An 18,676-nucleotide genomic window follows, 5' to 3' on the forward strand; every position below is an offset into this window, starting at 1 on the left:
CACCAACCCCGATGAGGCAGAGAATCCAACTCCTTTTGCTTCTTCCTGAAGCAGGCAAAGAACCCAACTCCTTTTGCTTCCTCCTGAAATCGGCAGAGAACCTAATTCCTTGTGCTCCTCCTGAAGAAAATAGAGAATATTGATCAGTGTCTGAAGTAGACCTCTCTCAAACCTCCAAGGAACTAGGTACGATGACCGGAGAAGATGACTTGGATCCTTGCTTGGAGCAAACTTTATGAAATCCCTCACAAACTCCCCCTCATAAGATCCTCTCTCTCTCTCTTTCCCTTGCTCTCCCTCTCCTCTTGGCTCTCTCAGGTCAGGACAACAACAAAAGATCTCGTCTTGAGAAAATAAGAGATCTTAAGTAGAAGGGCTTCAAATTTGTCCTAATTTGCAACTAATCATCAAATATCGTCCAGAACGATAGACCGATCGTCCTGTACTATCAGTTCAAATTCAACTCAGTCAGCTATGATGATTTGGGAGAGTCTGGATGATTAGAAGGTTTTTTTGTTCAGATCGTCTAGGATGATAGGATATCGTCCTGTATGATTAGTTCAAGTCGTCAAATATCGTCCAGACCATAGCCCTGGATGGATGTCTGGATGATGGAAAAATAATTAGATCGTCCGGGCCGATTAGTACAAAATAATGAATATCATCCAAAACATCGCCCTGGATGCATGTCTGGATGATGAAAAAATAACTGATCATCCAGTACGATTTTGGATCGTTCCAGACCATTAGTTCAAATTGATATATATCGTCTAGAGCATCATTCTGGTCCTCCAACTAGAACCTTAAGTTTGTTTAACTGATCATCCCGGACGATCCTGCGATCATCCTGGACGATATGATCAAGCAATCAAACCATAATTAATTTCCTTAATTATCATATTAATTTAGGAATAATTACACTGCATCGTCCAGGATGATGTCCAAAAATAAAAGATTCCTAAATAGATCTGGTTGCTAATTATTTCTGATTTGAGCATATCGTCATGTATGATGCTAATATCGTACAAGACGATTTTCTTAATTTCGGCTGCCTTAATCAGGATGCCCTAATTATGGTTTCTATTTTTAACTGATCGTCCAAGATGATTTTTGTATTGTTCCAGACGATGTGATCAAAAATAGAAAACTCTAAAACAGTCAAAATTTTTCAGCCAAGTGTGTGTGTGCAATGTTACTTAGCATTAGGACCTATATTGTTACAATGGACTCAAGAAAAGGTTAAAAGAAACTTGACGTATATTACAAACTGGCTCAATCATAATCTACCTAATCTTGAGCTGGTTTGATTTGCAATTTGATCTTGTGGACCTGAAACGTTAATATGCAAAGGCAGTCGTAGAAAAACAGAGGTAACAGAAATTTTTGCTATCATCAAAATTATAATTCTTGAATCCAGATTCGCAACACTTATAACAATAAAATAAAATCAATCAATAATAAATATTCAATATAAACTATTTTCAGGGTATTATCCCCAACATTAATAAAAATAAGAAGCTATATTGTTTGTTGTCTAAAATTTTGAATAATGAGCAAATAATATAAAACAGATATTAAATACAAATTTTGTCACTAAATTTGCTATGAATTTTAAACATTTTGCATATTCATAAAAATTTTTTTACAGCACAAATTGCTTTGCAATTTCGAATTGTCATAAGAAATAAATTTATTTTCAAAATTTAAATAAGAAAAATATAATTGAAACAAATGATTATAACGGAATTGAAAATAACGAATAGACCAAAAAAAAAGGAGGAATCACCTCCTAAAAACCTTTTTTTATTTTAAAAAGGATGGGGGCATTCCGAGAATTGAACTCGGGACCTCTGGCACCCTAAGCGAGAATCATACCACTAGACCAAATGCCCTATTTATTTCTTAATTATTTAGAATTTATTAACAAATATAAATAAGTAATTTAAAACAAAGTATTTTATTCCAATCGGTTGGATCAAAAGAAGTCAACGCTTTAAAGATTTTTTTTTTATTTTTTTTTTTTTGCTGGGGGCTAAATAAAATATTTAACAATGAAAATATAGAATATCACTCATTCATGGGAATCGATGATCATCGGAGCCAAGTCGAGCTTGAGCATCAAATTATTGTTTATGTATTTGATGCAACTAAAAGATTGGGCCAAAAAATATAAATATGATCAGAGCTTTTGTGTAAAATGTGTATCTTGAAGCAACTAAAAGATTAAGCTAAGGCATAATCTTTGTTTAGAATTTATTAGTTTGAGACAAAATAAGAACAAAATGATGTGAAATTTTATATATAAGATCCTACTCATCTTGGATGGAAAATGTGTACAAATCTATCTTAAAATCGTATGAATTTGTTGAATTGATTGGTTCATGAGTGAATTGATTGGTTAGCCCAATCTAATTGATCTCTTCTATCACATGCGTTTTGAGGCTATGCTTGAGAGAGAGAGAGATGGGGGCAAAATTAGCAACATTGGTTTTGATTTCATGAATTTTGCTTGAGTTAGGCCACTTAATGTGTTCATTGTTTTGCATAGTTCACATAAAGCATTATAATAAGAGGTTGCATTTCTAGGGAAGCTATTTTGACCCCTCTTTTGCAATTCCATTTTAAAAATTATCAAATTTTTTGATAGAAATGTGCATGATGAAAATAATTAACCAGAGAAAGAGAAGCAAAGCTATAGGGATGACATGAGATAAGATCTTCAACATTAGATCTATGTATTATGTCTTCACCAGGAGGGTGAAAAAGGATGTGACGGTACATTGCCATCACTTGGAGAGTGTAAAAGGCGACGGTTCTCTATTGCACTGGGTAGGTGGAAGAGAGTTTGTAAGAGCTTCTTTGCCTTGCTGTGGGGGCAAAAGGATGTTCACTATTATTTAGTGCAATACCTAGAGGAGTCTCCAGGGAGTGGATGTAAGTTAAGTTGTGTTGCGACTTAGTTTTCAAATCTATGCTTTTATATCATGTGAGTTTTTGATGATATCAAAATATTATTGTGTTGATTATTCTTTTCTTCTAACATGTATTGGAAAAGTATTGTTTATGTTGTTTGTGTGTACTAATATTTCAAGGAAATCATACTCGAGACTGCTGAAGACTTCGAGACAAATTAAATTATGGTTTATTATAATTGAAGTATGTACTTTTTCTATTTTTCTTGAGTCTAAGAGAGTGTGATTGTAATTGAGTAACCGTACACACACACACACTGGGGGAGTGAGTCAAAACTTTTATTTTTAAAACTAATTGTATTATACAATTGTTTAATCATACTGGATGATTTGACCTGTATATTCCCCCAGAAAGAGTTAATTGAATCATGCTTTAGAAATTTTTCTTGAACTGTTAGTACTGTACGAATATTGGTTCGTACATATATGTCTAGAGTATGAAATGGATACATACTAGTTTGTCCCAAACGAACTCACCATTTTCTAAACTGATCGTACTATACAAATGAGTTTCGTACAAATGACATCCAGAGTATGAAATGGGTATGTACCTATTTAACCCATATAAACAGGTAAATTTTTTGAACCAATCATATTATACGAAATAAATTTCATACATACAATGTCTAGAGTACGAAATAAGCTTGTCCATGTTTGTACCAAATGAAACTTGATTTGGTTAAATGATCATACTGTACAAAATGAAGTTCGTATAATATGCCGACCAAAGTATAAAACGCATTCGTGCATAACAAACTTGTTCATTTTTTAATAATTCGTATAGTATGATGTCAGTTCGTACTTACGACTAATAGAGTACAAAAATAAGTTCATACTAGGATTTTAGAACTGTTTGTACGTACGAAATATGATCGTACTATACAATCCAAGATGATCAAATTGAAATTTTCAATTTTCGGGATGATTTTTCTTATCATTTCTATATAAGGTCCTAAAAACTAACTGCCTACAGAACTCCTACTGCGAATTTCTTTTGAAAATGCACTTAGAGAGTGTTTAGGAGAGTGTCTTGGGATTGGAGAGTGAGAGATCTCTTAAGAGGGATTTGTGAGGGGACTCACAAGGTTGCCCAACAGTAAGGATATCTTACTTGTTTTTCAAAGTTCTTCCCTACTTTCTTGAAGACTCTTGAAAGAAGATTTTTAAAAGAGATCTGGTACTCTTTTGATACTAGGAGAGTGTTAAAAAGATGACGGTACTCTACCGACACCATGAGGGTGTGAAAGGATGATTGTACTCTGCCGACACGAGGAGGGTGTGAAAGGACGATAGTTCTCTGCAACACTAGGAGGGTGTGAAAGGACAACAATTCTCTGTCGAAACGAGGAGAGTTTGAAAGGATGAAATTCTCTGTCGACATCAAGAGTGTGTGAAAGGATGCCGATTCTCTGTCATCATTGGGAGGGTGTGAAAGAACGACGGTTCTCTGCCGTCACCAGGAGGGTCTCTCTGCTGCACCGGGGTTTGGTGGAATATAGGTTATTATAAGGGTTTCTCCACCTTATTATAAAAGTAAAATGCGAGTAACTTTAGTATAGTGTAATACTTAAAGAGAAAATCTTCAAGGAGTGGATATAGGTCTTGTTGAACCGAACCACTATAAAATTTGATTTTTTTTTTCTTTCTTGTTTATTAATTTTCTTTTATGTAATTTACAATTTATGGTTGAAAAAATTATTTTGAGAAAATTTTTTATTGTGCCTAAAACTTAAATTAGATTTCCAAAATTTTGAAGAGAGTTTTTAAATTACCAATTCACCCCTCTCTTAGTTAGCCTTGAGACAAATTTAATAGGTCTAACAATCTATTCGGACTTTCAAGTGGTATCAAAGCCTACTTTGAAAATTAAGGTTTAAACAACTTTTTGGAAATGATCATACCTACTTTTGGAAATTGTAACACATCCAAAGGATATTCGATCATTAGACCACCATTGTTTGATAACATCCCTTTCAATTTTTAAAAAACACGTACGTCTACTTTTCGTCAATTGCTTGATTATCACATGTGAATTTTAGTACAAGAAGGCTACACTAAACTAACTAGACTTATATATGGCATTATAACTGAAACACCTTTTACTAATTTGACAATAGAGGAAAAAGAATTAGCTTAATTAAATGCTAAATGTTTAAACAACTTTTTATGTGCACTTAAGTTTGAAGACTATATACATGTCTCAACTTGTATAACTAGAAAAAAAATTGGGATAGACTTTGTATCACTTATAAAGGAACTAATGAAGTGAAATAGTCTAGATTGAACATTCTATTATATGATTATAAATTTTTTTGCATAAAATCAAAAGAATCAATCACTGACATGTGTACTCATTTTATACAGATAATCACTTCATTGCATGCATTAGGTCTTTGAGAAAGTCAATAAAATTCTTCGTTGTTTGCCTACTGTATATGATGCAAAGATAATTGCAATAACTGAATCAGAAGACTTAAATGTTTATTCTATTGACAATCTGCTTCGATCAGTTATTACTTACAAGCAAGGAGTGACTCAAAGACATATTGATGTAGGTGATAAGCGGAATGAGAAGAACATTGCATTGAAAGTGAATGACTCGGAAAGTGACCAATCTCAGCCTAAAGATGAAGATGAAATTGCCTTAATGACAATACAATTAAGAAGTTTTCTTAAGAGGAAGCAAATGAGACGTTAGCAATGGAATAAAGGTAAGTTCCACAAAAATGCTAAAGCTTTTAATGAAGTAATTTACTATGAATGCAGAAAGTCTAGATATATTAAATCTGATTGCCCAAATCTCAAAGCTAATCCTAACAAGGAGAATGTTGAGAAGAAAATCAATATAAGGAAGGGCAAGAAGAGATTGCAAAAAGCATTTTGAGCAGACTCAGCTTCAGATTCCTCAGAAACAAAAATAGAAGAGAAAGTCACAAGCTTGTGTTTAATTGTCGACAAGCCTTATCAGTCATATTAAGATGAGGTATGTGACTTAACCTATGATGAGTTATTTAATTTTTTTTGAAAAAATTCATAAAGCATATAAGAAACTCAAAAGTTACATGCTAATTTGAGCTTAGATTTTTTTTTATATTTATAAAAAGAGCATAAAATTCTTAGGAATGATTACATATTGATTGATAGAAACCACATGAAACTATTAAATGAATTTGATGATTTGAACAAAAAGCATGAATTATTAAAATCATCACATATTGAACTTGAAAATCATTTAAAAACATTTATGGATGAATCTGATCGTAGAGAGCACTATTTGAAAGTTAATAATATTGTATTAGAAAGTGCTAACTCATATTTTAAAATGAAATTGAAAACTCTTAAGGAAAACATAACACCCCCTATCCTTGAACAATTTTTCAATACTAATTAGAAGCCTAAAATTTCAAAATCTAGAAAAAAGACAATATAATACATATAAATTGGTAAATCCTTTTCCTAGAGTAAAATATTTTTCTTGTGAAATAATTAGTCATATTTCTCACACTTGTACTATTCATAGTAAATCATATCTAGTTTGGAGACATAACATACAAAAAACAGTACATATCAAACACGTATCTAGATTATTATTGCCAAAAGGTGAACCCAAACTTGTTTGGGTTCTCAAGTCAAACGTTTGATCATTTTGTAGAGTTGCTCCTACACAAGACCTCGCGAGAGCATTTGATACCTGGACAATATATGTTCCAAGCATACGATTGGAGACACGACATAATTCATATCGATGGAATCCAGGAATAGAGACAAGGTTACACTGGGGTATAATACCACAAGGAAAGTGGTAGGTACCGGTATGATTTGCAATAAGAATAATTTTTTTATTAAAAATGTTTTATTGGTAGCAGGCTTAAAGCATAGCTTGTTGAGTTTTAGTCAGTTATGTGATAAAGGTTATAGTGTAAATTTTTTTCCCACAAGCTGCATAATAAGTCATAAAGGAATTAATGTATTGCATAGAAATAGGGTAAATAACGTGTACATGATTGATTTAAATTTTGTTAAATCTTTTAATGTCTTTTGTCTCAAAATAATTACTGATGAATCATGATTATGACATAGGAAACTTTGTCACGCGAGCATGAAAAACCTTTAAAAGATTATCCAGAAAGATTTGGTTAGAGATATACCTAAACTAGACTTCATTAAGGATCACATGTGCGATGCATGTCAATTAGGAAAATAGGTGAAGTCATTCTTTCATTCCATTAAGGATCATAGAACTAGCAAATAATTGGAAGTCAATCATATGGATATTTTTGGACCGATTAGCACTATGAGTTTATGAGGTAAAGTTTTCGGATTTGTAATAATTGATGATTTTTTTAGATTCACCTGAGTTAAGTTTTTATTTCATAAGAGTGAACATTTGAGAAATTTAGAAGCTTTTCTACTTGAATCTAGAAGAAATTAGGGTGTGAGATTTTATCAATTCAAAGTGATCATGGAGGAGAATTACAAAAATTAAAAATTTGAAAATTTTTATAAAGAATATGAAATTGATCATAATTTTTCAGCACCTAGGACACCTCAGCATAATGGGGTTGTTAAAAGGAAGAACAAAATATTAATAGAAGCCGCTAGAGCCATATTGGCAGAATACTCACTTCTAAAATATTTTTGGGCTGAAGCGATTAGTACAGCTTATTATGTTATGAATAGGGTGAACAATAGATTCAAATTGAATAAGACAACATATGAACTTCTTAAGGGTAGAACACTTAATATTTCATATTTGCATATTTTTGGATGCAAGATATTCATTCACAATAATAGCAAAACTCCTTTAGGAATGCACTTAGAGAGTGTTTGGGAGAGTGTCTTGGGATTGGAGAGTGAGAGATTTCTTAAGAGGGATTTGTGAGGGAATTCACAAGGTTGCTAACAGTGAAGATCTCTTACTTATTCTTCAAAGTTCTTCCCTACTTTCTTGAAGACTCTTGAAAGAATATTTTTAAAGGAAATTTGGTACTCTTCCGACACTAGGAGAGTATGAATGGATAACGGTACTCTGCCGATACAAGGAGTGTGTGAAAGGATGACAGTTCTCTGCTGACGCAAGGAGGGTATGAAAAGACAATGGCTCTCTGCCGACACTAGGAGGATGTGAAAGGACGACGATTCTCTACTAACAATAGGATGGTATGAAAGGACGTCAGTTCTCTACCAGCACCAGGAGGGTGAGAAAGGATAATGGTTCTTTGACAACACTAGGAGGGTATGAAAGGACACTGGTTATCTGCCATCACTAGGAAGGGGAGAAAGGATGAAGGTACTCTGCTGCACCGGGATTTGGTGGAAGAGAGGTTATTATAAAGGCTTCTCCGCCTTGCTGTGAGAGCAAAAAGGAAAGTCACTTTAATAGAGTGCATTACCTGAAGAGGAAGTCTTTCGGGAGTGGACGTAGGTCTTGTTGGACCGAACCACTATAAAATTTGATGCTTTTTTTGTCTTTATTGTTTACGGATTTTATTTTCTGTAATTTACTGGTTGTGGTTGAAAATTTTATTTTGAGAAAATTTTTCATTGTTCTTAAAACTTAAATCGGTTTTCTAAAATTTTTAAGAGATTTTTTAAATTACCAATTCACTCTCTCCTCTTGATTAGCCTTGAGACAAATTTAATAGGTCTAACAACCTATTCGGACTTTCAAGTGGACCGAACCACTATAAAATTTGGTATTCTTACGTTGTTTTTAATTTTTCTATATTTTTATTTTCTGCATTTAAAATTTTTGTGGTTGAAAAAACCTTTGTGATAATCATTTCTAAAAATAACTGCATAGTACAGGATTAGTGATTTAATTTTCTTAAATATCTCAAAAGTTTTCAAAAATCTAAGAAAATTTGTTTTTTTAATAACCAATTCACCCCCCTAGTTAGCATTGGGACAGTTCTATAAGGTCTAACAACCTACACGAACATTCAAACCCAACCTTGATAACCTTCTAACTTCCTACATTGATCATTCTAAAATTAATCTTTTATAATTGATTAACCCAAGAAAACTAGAACACTTCTCACAATGCTCAATCATAGCTAATGCATAATTACATTCATAGATCCACCAAAATTCCTAGTGATAACCTCAAAGCATATAAATGATATCTTATCTAAGAAGAAATTACATTTGAAATATTTGATATACAATTAATACTCTTGAAAGCCCTCTAAGGTAAAGCTTAGCTCGATCATTTGGATAAATAAGGATGTTGTTGATGAACACAATCACAAGCTAATCGAGATATGTTCAAACCACATAAATCATGAAGTCCATGAAAGTGATGGGAGTGTTGATGAGCTCTAATGAGCTTACATGAAATTCATAATGGATCTAATAAGTACGAAATAAAGTCTTCACATTATGTTTTTTAATTTTCAAGTAATTATAGCTTAGTATCAATCTACCTTCAAGGATACTATGGCACCTTCAAATTGATCAAAGAGGCCATCAATCATCTGATATTTATTCTCCAGTCTCCTGCTTCCCTAAACGGTTGATATTAATCCATAAAATGTCTTCTTTCTTTTTAACAAATATAACTAAATTTCCCACCATTTACAAAAGCATTTAGCAGCTTAAATCTTTTATGGAGTAGTAACTATCTTTAAATCTTTTCAATCTCCATTTGCCAAAGAGCTCTAAATCTATGTTACACTCTAATTGCTCAACGGATCATAAATATACTAGATTGTCATAGAATGCATGGAACAAGTCAAGCACAAGCTGCACCTTAAGTCAAATTAATTCTCCTTCAAAAAACAAATAGAATATTATTTATAGGGTGATCAAATCAATTGCAAACTCTCAAGCCCTTGATGAGAAAAGTGGATCGTTGTATTAAATAGTCGACAACCAATATAGAACTTATCAAATAATCATAACATAAATCATTTAATATATCATGTTAATGTCAGGGCAGCCCTGGAAGTGACATGTTGTATGATTTAAAAACAACAAAAACTATACAAGTATCGCTACATCGATGCCTGAGTGCAATAATAAATAAGCAAGTGTTCCCACATCATAGAAGGATGCAACAAAGAAGCTACCCATGAAATAATAATTACAATAAAAACTTGGAATATAGATTCTTTTACCAACTAATTAATTTAATTAATAGATATTATGATTCATAGGAAGATAAATATTTTAAGTATTTAGAAAACTAAATGGGTTGGGGAAAGACTAAGAAGATTGATAGTTTTGGATTTAAACCATGATATTCAGATAGAATTTATACAATAAATGGTATATGTAAGGTGATAAAAATTAATAGAATTGGAGTTTCAATATTATTTTTAATGCTAGGATTATTAATATTATAAATATTTATACTAATCAAGTAGATTTGAATACATATTCTAAATTAAATTTTTGGCATAACTTAGAAGAATTAATACAAGGATATCTCTTGTAGAAAAAAAATTATTGAAAGAGATTTTAATAGATACGTTGGTAGAGTAAAAATTTTTAAAGGCATTCATGGTGGCTTGGGTTTAGAGTGACTAATGAAAAAATTAAGATCATATTAGATTTTGCTCTAACTTATGATTTTATAATTGCTAGTATGTTAAAAAAAAAAGATATGAGCATACCATTAATTATAAGAATGAACATATTAAAATTCAAAATTATAATTTTTTTTAAAGAAAAATAGATCATTTAGTTTACAAAGATTATAAAATAATTATTCTGAGTTAAAGTTTATATATTCAACATTGCTTATTACTTTTGAACATTAAGATGGAGTGGAATATAAAAAAATAAAGTAAAATATTATCTTAATATTAGATGAGGACATTTAAGGAATGGTAATAAAAAAAAAAATTAAGAGAAATTTAAGATCTCAAGATTTAGGTTGTTTATGAGGATGCTAATATTATATTAAAAAAAGTAACTAGTGATATAAAGAATATTGCAAAATATATATTTAGAATATTGAAAGAAAAAAAGAAATTAATAATAAAATAATTGGTGGTATTATAAAAATATGCAAGAAAAAAATAAAAATAAGAAGCATTGCCATAATACTAGTTTAGATATAAAAGGTCAAAAAACTGAAAAAAAAATATAAAGGAGCTCGTGGAAGTCTAAGAAAACAATTTAAGATGCAAAGAATTTAGCTTTTGGAAAATTATATAATATAATAAATACTAACAAGAGTAAAAGATGTATATATAAGTTATCCAAGCAATGATATGGATAAGGATCGAGTTCAAGTAAAATGCATTAAGAATGAATATCAAAAAGTATTTTTATTAGAAGAAAAATATTCTACAAGTGCATGATATATTCTGATAAAATTTTCAATGAAGATTAATAATTAATTTCAGTGACCTAAACATCCTAAATAAAAATAAATATTCTTATTTTTTTAATCGTATTAATAAAATTAAAATTGAATAGGCTCTTAAAAAATAAAATATTAAAAAATAGTTGTACTTGATGATACTCTAATAGAGGTGTAAAAATGCTTAGAAGATGAAGGAATTTCATGGATTACTAAACTTTTTAAAATTATTTTGAAGACCTAAAAAATAATAGATGAGTGAAGAAGTGTGTTGATTCTTATTTTTAAGAATAAAAGTAATGCATGGGAGTGTGCAAATTATAGATAAATTATACATTAAAATTATTAGAGATAGTGACTAAGCATATGATATGACATGATATTAATATTTCTCAAAATGAATTTGGATTCATGCCAGAGGCCTAATTGAAAGTTATATATTTGTTAAAGAGATTTGATGGAGAAGTACATAAAAAGTAAGGAAGATCTGCATATGATATTTATTAATTTAAAGAAAACTAATGATAAAATTTCAAGAAAAGTGCTATTGAGAATTCTAGAAAAGAAATGAGTTAATGATGCTTATATTTAAGTTATTAAGGATATGCATACAAGAATTGTTGCTTGTGTTCAAACACAATATGATTTGACCAAATATTATCTTGTTTCAATTGGATTACATTAAGGATTAACTTTAATTCCATATGTTTTCGCTTTATTCACGGATGTTCTTACTAAACATTTGTTAGAGGTTGTACCCTAATGTATACATTTTGTTTATGATATTCTTCTTATTGATAAGACAAGAGAGGGTGTTGAAAGAAAACTTGAATTACAGAAGGCAACCTTAGTCTAAAAATTTTTTCGTTCAACTTAATCTAAAGCCAAATACATGGAGTGTAATTTTAATACTAATAAATCTAGTCATGAGGTTGTGACATTGGGTGACCAAATCTTAAAAAAGAGTGCAAGTTTTAGATATTTAGGGTCTATTTTTCATAGCATTGGTGAAATAGATAGGGATACTATTAATATAATTAAAGTTGGTTGACTAAAGTGGAGGAATGCATTGGACCTACTGTGTGATAGAAAAGTATCTCTCAAACTAAAAAAAAAAAAAAATTTATATGATGATGATGATACCTTCAATACTTTATAGCTCAAAATGTTGTCCATTAAAAGAGAAGCACAAAATTTTCAAACATTTGAAACTGCAATACAACCCAATCTTCAACCGATTGGATTAGATGATTTTTACTCACTAATATATAGTGAAGAGCCAAATTTGGTGGCAGAAGCTACCGGACAAGCTGTCTGTTACACCTTATCCAGACAACATGGGTCGTGGAGGTCATGCTAGACCCTTCCAAGGAACTTCAAACAATAGTAATTTCACTTCCTTCAGTTCAAACTCTGGACATGAGGTGGCAATTCATCAAGAGGAGGTGGCAACTCTCTTTCCTAGATTGAATGCTAAATTTTCACTAAACCCGATCAATCCGATATAGTGTTGGCATAGTGCTGATTTTTCTTATGAAGCTAGTCCACAAGGTTTCATTTGCTAGTAAAGCTCAAGCTGCTACTCATTGGATACTTTAGGCACTATTTCACACCTCACTGCTAATGCAAATCAACTCTACAAAGTCAAATCGTATACAGAAAATCAGCTCTATTCTTTTCTATATGTACCTGATCTTTCTCATAACCTTCTTTCAGTAAACAAGCTTACCTCTACTAATTTATATTTTATTGCATTTGATGCTTCTGATTTTTTCTATCAAGGACGTACAAGATGAGCAAATTTCACCCTTCTCCAAGGTCTCGATCATCGCAGATTTTATAAAATGACTCCTCAGCAACCCCATCGTTCTAAAACTCAACTTTGATGTGGTTCAATCAACTTCTCACTTGCAGCAGAAAAGGTTAGGGCACCCATCTCTCTCAGTCAAGAGCAAGTTAAAATAAAACTCCTCCATTTCCAGTTCTCTATCCTGCAACATATTTCATTGTGATAGCCGCGCCACTTTAAATTCTTTATCTGTTCCCAAAGCAGCTACTGCAACTAGCTCGTATCACCTTCGTTGATTGCAAACCCGAAACCTGAAGCTGAAAACTATATTAAGCATGTTCACTACAACTACTTTTTCGGATCCAACCTGTTTTGCATTGAAGCTGTTAAGCAGGAAATTTGGGGAATAACCATGCCTAAGGAATTTGAGGCACTTCCTAATCCAAAGGACTTGGAGACTTTATCTCATTCAGCATAACAAAATATTTTGGCAAGTAAATAGACTAATAAAATAAAATCCAACTCCAACGGGACTATTCACAAATTACAAAGATAGAATTGCAGATCAAAGGTACAAACACAAATGTGAATTGGATTATTTTGATACAATTAGTTTGGTCGCAAAGTTACCTATTATTCGTATTTTGCTCGCTATTGCTACAACCTTCTAGTGGAAAATCTTCCACAAGATATTTAAAATGCGTTTCTTTATGTTAAACTCGCATTGTATATATGTCAAAATCTTTAAGGATTTCAAAATCCACAGTATTTAAAACACATTTGTTTATTAAAGAAGTTAATTTATGGACTTAAATAATCCGCAAGCCATTGGTTTGAAACTTTTTCCTCATTTATTGCAAAAATTATTTGGTGCAAATTCCAAACGTAGCTCTACGTCCGAACTCCAATAAAATGCCGCCACCTGTGGCCCGACCACCCCCATCATTTCTATTTATCATGTTATTTACAACTTACAGAACGACCCGACTCTGACCTGACGCAAAAAGTTACTTTTTACATAGAAGAAAATCGAGGCGTTTCAGTTTTTCAAAATCAACCGAGGGGTTTCAATTTCTCTTATTGCAGGCGCTCTTCATCTCCATATTTTTATGCAGAAACACAAGCCATGGCTAAGATCAGTTATTTGTTACTAGAATTAGAAGTATTTTTTCACTAGATATGTTGGTTCTATTTGTTCAATAAATGTCACGTTAGCATTTTAAGTTTAGAGTTTTTCTATACTCTATATCGGTGTGTACCAGTGCGTTTTGATGTCCATTATTAATTATTTGAAATGAAGAATTTCACAATACATTTCAGTGAAGATTTCTTCCATTTTTCTGCTCGTGTACCTTTCTTGCATGCTTCTGAGTACCTCTGTGTACCGCTTCTATGCAAATTTATGTACTACTGAGTACTGCTGGATACCGGATCTTGGTACCGATGGGTACCGCATCTGGGTATCGCTGGGTACCGCATTTTGTTCTTATCCACTACACCTAACTTTGCAGGGATATGTTCCAAAGATAAGTTTTCGTTGCAAAACTTCGACCTTCAAAGAAGTACGCGATTACTTGGTTGACACATTCGGCCAAGAATTTGTAGATAGACTGAGGCAACTAAAGGTACATCAATTTCTATTGATGCCCTGCTGCATTCAGAATGTTTCACAGGAATGTTCCGCTGGTATAAAAGTTGTTGTCATTGTAGGATATCAAGAAGCAGTACTTCATCATCAAGGAACAGAGATTAGCATTCACTACCGATGAAGTTGCTTAGATCGTAGGCTTGCTGAACAGAAGAAATCATTTCGAGTTGGGAAGTGCCCGAATCACCGAGAAATATGCAAATGATATAAAGGAGGTGCTAAGTCTAGACAGCTCCACTTCCCGAGCTTTTGAAGAAATTCATCATTTACTTATTATCCAACCTTCTCTTTCCTCTGCAAACACCAGCTAGGATCCTTAGTGTAGCCCGTAATGCAGATCAGTTTTTATCTTACAATTGACCATCATCCATTAAGGATTTCAAGTAGATGAGTTCAACGCATTGGTGGATTCTAAATTAAGGCCATTTTTTATTCGTTGGGGCAGTGATATCATGCATAGCGAAGTAGAGGCATCTAATTTATTTGATAACCTCAAAGATGTATAAATATGACATTCTTTTGAAGGAATAACTAGAGATGAGAAGACATTATTAAAGATTTCTCCCCCTCATACATTCCTCCAATTACAACTCACCAGGCACCAACCAGCCCTAATAGTCTCTTCACCTTGATACGTCATGCAAAAATTATCTTGACCGGGCATGAATCTCGAAGCAAAAAGCTAGCCAGAAACTTCAAAAATTAAATCTGGGATCATCTGAACTCCGATTTCAGCAAACTTATACTCGAACTGATCGTCTCGGAAAAACGAACCCAACGACACCAAATTCAACTCAATCTGAGCTTAAATCGAGCACCCGAAGCGTAAAATTTGAGTTGTCAAACGGTCTCCGATTTTGACGAGCTTATAGTCGAATCGAGCGGCTCGACGAGACGAATCCAACGAGCCCAAGATCGCCGAATTCCGACATCACGAAGGCATTCAAATGTCCAACGAACGGTGCACGATCGAAGAATCCAATATTAGCCGTCCATTCAACCAATCCCTATTTGCCCCTGATATCGCGCCTATTTACAAGTCATGCCACTCCAGAAAAACTATAAATAGAGCCCTCATTCTCCATAAGAAGGGACTCAAGCAAGAAGAGAGAAGAAGAAGAGAAGAGGAAGAGAAGGGAAAAGGAGAATCATCTCCTCATCGACCACCGCCGAAGTTCTTTCCGCCGCCTGAATACGCCGGAACTCTACGAGATATTCAGGAGAATGCCGGAATTCTACCCAACTTCCACGTGATGCTGAAATTCTTCCCAATTAATGACAGAGTTCCCTCCTGACGCCGAAACTCCGCCCAAGTGATGCCGGAGTTCTCCTCGTCCACCAACAGACGTCGGACTTCAACCCGACGCCGGACCTTCACTCTTCGCCAAGTTTCTACCCGACACCAGACTTCTACCAGTTATCGGACTTTCGCTCGACGTTTATTCGAAGATGGATTTCTTCCCATTATTAGACTTCTCCCTGACGCCGTCCTTCTGGCCTTCATCGTCAAACACAGTCCTTTCAACCTCCGTCGCCAGCCGACTACGGTTCTCCTGACTTATGTCGCCCGTCGACTACAGTCCTTCCGACCTCCGTCGCCAGCTGACTACGGTCCTCCTGACTTACGTCGCCCTCCGACTACAGTCCTTCCAATAAAGCGAATACGTCAACAGTGACTCTTTGTATTCCCAACATGTAATGTACTTCATATAATGTACATCAAACCCAAGGCCTTCCTCAAAGGAAGGGCTTCATTTGTAATCGACTATAATACTAGTGGATTCATTCAAACTAGGCTAGGCCCCGTGGTTTTTCCCCATTTTCAGGGGGTTTTCACATAAAAATATTGGTGTCTCATAAATGTTAGACCCCCTCTCTTATCTGAATGCGTGCCGGATTTTCGTACAACGTTGAGACAATAAACTTTATATTTCTCTACCGTCGCGAATACTCCTGGACACAACAGTTTGGCGCCGTCTGTGGGAACAAGGTTCCCGACTGTGGGGCAACCTTTGCTCCAATCTCAAAAGATCGCTCTTATCAAGATGCGGACTGGGGGGCAACTTCGACCCCAATTCTGGTCAAAAAGATCTTCCGATGATTTCTATATCAAGATGATATTTTAGGAAAATCACAGCAATAGTAAGGATACTTTCAATCAATTACAAGTTTTATACAGTCCCTTGCTGGACTTCTACTCCTTGGGCAAGGTCTTGATCTTGACCTCAAAAAGGCAGTAACGGTCTAAAGATAGACCTTTTTTATCTTTAATTCGGGATACACGCGGCGTTCGCCCCCTCCCAATCAAAGCAAAATCAATCCCAGGGGGATTCGATTCAATCTCTTCCATACAGGTTGACGTCGTCGAGCAAAGTGCTCTGACATACAACCTCGGATAGGTCTTACATCCTTAATGGATTCTCTCGACCTCTTCCATTCAGGTTAACGTCGTCGAGAAAAACCTCCGATATACAACCTCGGATAGGTCTCACATCCTTGGTGGATTCTCTCGACCTCTTCCACACAGGTTAGCGTCGTCGAGCAAAGGCTCCGACATACAACTTCGGATAGGTCTTACATCCTTGGTGGACTCTTTCGACCTCTTCCATACAGGTTAACATCATCTAGCAAAGGCTCAGACATACAACCTCGGATAGGCCTTACATCCTTGGTGGATTCTCGCAACCTCTTCTGTAGAGGTCAACATCATCGAGCAACACTCTGAGTGAACAAAATTCTCTCTATAAAGATTTTGTGAAACTGATTGATAAATTTATCACTCATATAAAGACTTAACTAGTCTAAAATACCCTCACAAAAATATGGGGAGCAATATATCAAAGCATGTTCTAAAAGATGCAATCGCAATTCAGCTTGCTCCGAAGGACAAGTTCTCAACTCCTTATTCAATGTCATTGGAGTTACATTGCAAAAGATGGTACATGAAGTTCATTTTTGCAAGAATCTGAAAGTAAAAGCATATTTGGCATTATCCGTACAAGTTACAATCATCAGGCAACAAACAAATTCAAAACAGTCAAATATCTTTAGTGGATTTAGTGACTTCTTCTCTACTGCATATCAGACATCTCCTGCAACTTCTTCTTCAAAGGAAGATTATAATTTGGTCTTCTTCAGGCCTCAACTTAGTTGATACTATAAGTGTGTCGCCAGAATACTCACGGCTTTGGCTCCTTAAATCAGGGATATCTGATGTCGGCAAACTTCCGTATGGATGCTTATTATCTTTGCAAAATGCAACTAGACCATCGTCATCATTGACTCTTTGTCAGATGTTCGTCGTCGGTTCTTTACTTCGTATAAGCCGTCATCGGCTTCTCGCTCGACTGCTACTTGCAATGCACGCTCGAACTCTCTCCTTTGGCTCTACACTCGATCGTTGACTGCTGATGGCCTTCAACTCGATCGTCCATCGCTGATGAACTTTCGCTCAAATGGCGTTGAAATTTGCCCAATCTGCTCATCACCTCTGGTTCTCCTCCCTGACATTATCACTGCAAGATCTTCTCAAATCACCCTCGCATACAAGCAACAATTGATCTCTTTCTATCACAGGTTGTCTATTTAGAAGATAGCCTCCCATCGCGACTCCTACACAAGAGAAGGGCACTGAAGCTTGATAGGGGAATGTCACCTATCTCCGACAGTGGAATGCCTCCAATGCAAGAAGAAGAGCACATCCACCTTAGCTAACAGAGGGCTTTGTGCCCTATCGATCATATCCTATTGATTCATATCTCAAGGATTTGATACCAATAAGGAACGCATCGGCTCTGGCCATAACCAGTATTTCGTGGTGCCATTTGGCGGCAAAACCACTCGGTTCAGAGGGCCCCGGGTCATAACCGTTTATCCTGCGGTGCCATTTGGCGGCAAACCGCCGGTCAGAGGACACGTACCACGTCTTTATTGGCATGAGACTGTTTGATAATGGA

General features: G+C 34.4%; 1 non-coding gene across 1 annotated transcript; it reads right to left on the reverse strand.

Annotated features, from left to right (window-relative positions):
• Positions 1-1,820: 1,820 nt before the first annotated feature.
• TRNAP-AGG lies at positions 1,821-1,892 on the reverse strand. The gene has a single exon. It is a non-coding gene; the product is annotated as a tRNA-Pro (tRNA).
• Between the last annotated feature and the right edge of the window lie 16,784 nt (positions 1,893-18,676).

The sequence above is a fragment of the Dendrobium catenatum genome, unplaced genomic scaffold (genome assembly GCF_001605985.2).
Source record: "Dendrobium catenatum unplaced genomic scaffold, ASM160598v2 fragScaff_scaffold_955, whole genome shotgun sequence".
NCBI lineage: Eukaryota > Viridiplantae > Streptophyta > Magnoliopsida > Asparagales > Orchidaceae > Dendrobium > Dendrobium catenatum.